Here is a 6,000-nt window from a genome sequence, read left to right as displayed (position 1 = left end):
AATTGTTACATTTTTGTCTTTATGTTATCTTGTTCATAGTCATAAGAAACTAGGTAGTAGGTACAATTTATAAAGCCACATTATATAATATTTTTCCATATTTTAAGCCTGTTAAAAGTGACCGCTGCAAATACAAATTATCTCCCCGTACACAAGAGACGGGGCGAACAAGCCGAGCGCCTGGTGGTTAGCGACATAGCATTTACAGTGGCACTCAGAGCTTTAAAACACAAAGATGTGAGGGGCATTACCACAGCACCCGTGACCCTGAGACATACGTTGACAAGTCCCATGTGCCTGTAATTTCACCAGCCTTACCTTTCAAAACCGGAACGCAGTAATGGTCACATTGCGGCAGAAATAGGTAAGGTGGTTGTACTTCTCTGAATTAACTCTCAGGAGGAGTTCTACTGCTACTAAACAGTAATATTAAAAATGGATGACAAATGTTCAACTTTCAAATGTAAATTAAACGTATTAATGGCCTCTAGTTACTACTCAGTAGAAGAGTTCTTGTCAAATATTATAGAGCTATAAGAAAAAGAAATTTTCCGTCATTCGTCCATCACCTCTAACTTCTAACCTTAGACTATGTAATGTTTCCACCCTCTAAGCTTCTAACGAATTACTATTTTTCTTCAAGGAAAAGTTACATTGTATTTTTAACCGACTTAAAAAAAGGGTGAAGTTCTCAATTTAACTGTATTTTTTGTGTGTGTGTTACGCGATTATTTGTGAACCCATTTTGGTGGTTCTTTTTTTTTATTGGAAAGAAATAAACCTCATTATGAGTCCCATATAAATTACAAGAAAATATTCCAACTCTAAGAGTGGCAAACTAAGGGCTGCATCCGGTTTCGCTCACTTTCCGATAACCGAATTGTAAAAACTTAGTAAATAAATGTAATACCACGAAGTTTTGATGTCGGTTTAAAAAAAAAGTAATAATAAACATTTTTTAAGATTATTGTCAATGTACACTTATGGACGTGCATGTTTGTACGAGATACATTTCTATGTGCTATCCACGATGCAGTCAAATAAATAAATAAACAATAAATTAAAGACTCCAAAGAACGCGTCACTGGCGTCAGTGAAGCACGCGGACGCCTTCCGAGAGTCAAGAAAAAATTGTCATTAATTACTTTTACTTTTTGCTACAATTAATTTTACAAGCTTTCCATCATCTAAAATTAACCAAAATAATGTTCCAATCACCAGAGAAATAAGTGCAGGCCATACAAATGTCTCTCCCGGCCAGGGAATCGAACCCGGGACCTCTGCATGGCAGACCAGCAAGGTAACCCCTCGGCCACGGAGGTAGTTAAAATCATAAAAAAGGTACTTAGGATCCGACAGAAAATTATCTCAAACTATAAACATTTCAACTTCAATACCTACATTCCATAATGCACAACACTGATCTTTTCGGTGTCACTGACGCATTACACCAATCTTTAAGCCTTGTAACTCGTTCCTCAGTTTTTGATTTAACAGATAAAATGAGATGGCACAAAATATTTCTATTCGGTAAAGTCTTATTCGATGCTAGCTTGCTAGGTATTGCTGATCGGCTGACCAAATGACAGATGGTCAGTTGGTGTCCTTTAGTTTAACTAATTAGTCATTATATTTAGTCCAAGTTCAGTTTGGTCTAACAAAAAAGCCTCCACGCAGTTTCTCCGCCTTTTGTTTTCTATGACTTGGAAAATGCGTTCTCTTAACAACTCCTGTATTTACTTCTCTTTGCATGTGTTTTTTTATGGTAGTAAGTGATGGGATGAATAAGTCGTGCACCTGATGATAAGCGACATGCCTGTCCATAACAGTAGCAGTGCCATTCAGAGCTATAATCGCAAAGATCTGAGGGGCACGGCAACAGCGGCCATCACCCTGAGTCATAATGAAAAGTCACATGTGCCTGTAATTTCACCAGCTTCCTTACCATTCAAGTACACAGTACTTCCCTAAACGAACTCTCTCACGAGAAACTCTACTGCTACTAAATACAGTATCTATATAAATAAACTAGCATTAATAATTTAGAACTCAAACACATTGTTGAGTACAGTATCCGAAACGGTACAATAATTCAAAATCCTGGTTCTAAAACCTTGAAGGCACTTCCGACCCCCGACTGGAGTTATTATTACAGACATCATTTTTATATATGGTTTATAGCAAATTAAAATTTAAGATAAGACAATGTCTAATAATTTAATAGTACAATTGTGTTATTGATATGAAAAGCTGTGTATCTTTAAGGTCTTGCTATATAATTGTTTTTATTATAATTGTCGACCAATATCCCACCTGATGGAAAGTGGCGATGAGGGCGACGATGTAGACACCTTAGACGACGACACCTTAATAATGCCTATTCACTCTCGCCTTAAAAAAGCCCAAGTTAACTAACGTTCATGGAATAAGTATACTAAGCAGGGAATTATACTCTACAGCCATTCGCCATGTAAATGTAGAAGCGGAACGCTTCGTGCGAATCTTTCGAATATCTGCAATGTTGGGAATTCTAGCCTATGTGATATAGTCCCCCGATGATGGAAAAAGGAAGGCGGAATTAAATCTTTCAAGTCCACCGCAATCTATCTTGTAGAATACCGACAAGAAGGCAGCTTTACGGTGGTATTCTGCAGCCTAGTGAAGCTTTTTAGCCGAATCCAAGGTGGCCAGTCGGTGTTTAGCAGAACCATCCCATAGGTAGCAGCAGCACTCCATACACGACCGAACTTGTGCTTGGTACAGCACTATGTAAGTAACGCCTTAAAGAATGACAAACTTGTTGGCTGACCATTACATTTATCATACAAACAACAACCATTGGAACTGTTGAACTTTTTTTCGACACCGTAGTCAGATTACTGTAATTTAGTATCCCTTGTCAGCAGCGGCATGTGATGTTTCAATTGATACATTTGATACGTCACATTTCATTGCTAACAGAGGATTGAATTGGTTACGTTTGGCGAAAACCGGTGACGGGTTCACTTTAGAGAAGGTAACTGCTATACTCTCATTCGATTGAGCTTTCAAACCGTGCTGATTATTTTTAATTGTATTTTGTATGTCCATCAAAATATTACTGTATTTAAGAAACACAGCGATATACACAAACGTAATACTATAAATAAAGATAAATTAATCATGCCTCAATATCGGTTGCAAAAAGTTCGTAATTAATTTATGGGCCAAGGAATTACATACTTCAATAAAATACCGACCGAAATTTCATATTTACCATTTAATCAGTTTAAGCCATAGGTAAAACATAAACTTCTGGCGAAAGGGTACTTATACTGGTGATGAGTACATGAACGATAAAAAAGCGTGGAGTTAATATTATATCCTTTTGTTACCTACTTACTATTTTGTGTGAATTATTTTATTTACTTTGACATGTCTTTTTTTGTAATCTCTTGTGTGATTTTGACTATTCAAAAGTGCTTGTGAGTCAGGTTTAGTTGAATAAAACTTTATTATTATTATAGCTCAACGGCCCTGTTGCAAATTTTTTCTTTCCAATATTTTTCCAGGTGCAGTTTCGCCAGTTAAAAAGTTATCTAACAGGCGGTAGTGTCCAGTATTGTCAGTGATCACCCAACAATATTTCGATAACAATGTGTTGAAGATGAGTGTTCATACAACACTGCTGCACACATTCTCACCCGCAAAAAAAAATATCATGACGACAACGTAAACTTCAATTTGAATATTGCAAAAATAGCTAAAAGTACCGTATCTACATATTATTGAAGTCAAAAGGTAAGCTACAAATATAAATTACACTTTATTATTGTTAGATAACACGCTAAAATGACTGGGAAAAACCGAAACGATTAGACTCAGATTATTAAAGACTCAAGAGAGAAAAAAATAACGTTAGGGCGTTTCTCACACGGTGATGTCCGTCACAGCGACACGCGACACAACGACTTTACTATTATATCATCTCATAGCAGTAGAGCTCCCCGTGAAAAACGAATTCAGCCAGGGAAGTACTACCTCCTTACCTATTTTGGCTGCCAAGCAGTAACTTAGGCATTATTGCGTTCCGGTTTTGAAGGTTAAGGGTGCTTGTGAAATTGCAGGCACATGGGACTTATCAACTTATGTCTCAAAGTGACGGGCGCAGTGGTAGTGCCTGGTGGTAAGCGACACGCCTATCCGTAGCAGTTACAGTGCCACTCGGAGCTTTAAACCACAAAGATCTAAGACTGCCACTGCGCCCGTCCGCTTGAGACATAAGTTGACAAGTCCCACGTGCCTGTAATTTTGCCAGCACCATTAATTCAAAACCGGAACGCAGTAGCGCACAATACCGCTTGGCGGCAGAAATAGGTAAGGACTTCATTCAACTCTGTGCGATGTTAAATTTATAGGTCGCCGCGACACGCGTCTCCGTATGCCAACTGCCTAATAGCAGTTTTACCAAAGTGTTTATGAGGCATAGACAAAGTGTATATAACAACATAAAACATTATGAGACAATAAAGTATAGTTTTTTAATTCTTCAGTAGGTGATTCATCGGTACCTATATCTCGATACCTCCAACGTAAGTTGTTGTAGGTCAAAATACCATTTTTTGCTTTTTAACTTAAATATATCCCTTTTTATGTATATTGTACGCTCCATGTTTGAAAGTAAACGTAACTCATTAAGTGATTTCTTTACTTTTAAATATGTAACCTATAATATAGATAAAAATGGATACATTTAAGTTAAAAAGCCAAAAATGGTATTTTGACTTACAACAACTTACGTGGGAGGTATCGATCTATTTTGTAGTCACGATGCAAGAGATTAATTCCCACGTTCTGGTGGTTTAACTCCATGGGATATCTGCAACTAATCTTAGACAAGATGCAGTATTCGTCAAATACATTTTACAATGAACATGTACATATCTACTTTTAATTATATGCTCTATAAAGAAGGAAAACGATTAAATTATCTCTTATTCTATAACACAATAATGACTCTACTTCTTATAGGTGTAGAAACGAATATAAAAAATTAAAATTAGTAACTACCTTTTGATAATACGGTGAAGTCCCCAACCCGCAGAAATGTGGTGAAGTGTGACCCTGGGGGTCTATGATAATTTCCTGTTCCTATGATGGAGTACAGCTTATCTAAACAGAAACCTGTGCCCTTGGACATATGCAATATAAGGTTGATGAAGAATAAATTATTGTTTATAATCCTACAGAAAACCAATACAATCTTTAAGGAGGGAATTAATATCGAACTCTGAGACGTACGTAGGTAGATATCTTTCAGAAAACACTGACAGCGTCAGATCCCATGACTCAATGTATACACAGGCAAGATTTATGAGTATATAACATTTTTGCGTGATGAGACGTTAATCCTACGATTGTTAGTTTTGGGATCCATGACGTGATATGTGACGTATTGTTATGATTGAAATGACGATGGATTAGCAGTTTTTAACTGACTTGAAAAACAAAGGAGGAGGTTACACGTTCAGCTGTATCTATGTTTTCCGATTTCTCCGGCAATTGTGGACCGATTTTCAAAAGTCTTTTTTGTGTGAAAGGGTGCACTCTCGTGGTAGTCCCATTATCAGTAAGTTAGAATCTGATGAGGGGATTTATGGAAATTGAGAAAAATCCTGAAATTTTATAGGCATGTCAGTGTACTTACCGATTTCTCCATCAATTGTGACCGATTTTAAAAATTCTTTTTTTGTTTGAAAGAGTATACTCTCGAGGTGGTCCCCGATGCCGACGATGCTGTTTCGGGTTCGTTTCGGTTATCACAAATTAAAAAATTGTTTTCCGCAAATAAAAATCGTCTTTTCACTTGACACAATACATGTAATCAACAAATCACCGTCAACATGACAACCAGAAAATGAGTATAAAATGTACGAAGGATTCCGTAACAATCCCATTGTCACCAAGAGTCAAAATCTGATCAGGGGATCCCATGGATAAGCAAACTTTAAAGGTCGGTGT

Source organism: Hyposmocoma kahamanoa, unplaced genomic scaffold (assembly GCF_003589595.1).
Source record: "Hyposmocoma kahamanoa isolate Upper Pololo Valley unplaced genomic scaffold, ASM358959v1 87, whole genome shotgun sequence".
Taxonomy (NCBI): Eukaryota; Metazoa; Arthropoda; class Insecta; order Lepidoptera; family Cosmopterigidae; genus Hyposmocoma; species Hyposmocoma kahamanoa.
The sequence above is the reverse complement of the archived record's forward strand: the minus strand, read 5'-3'. Positions refer to the sequence as shown.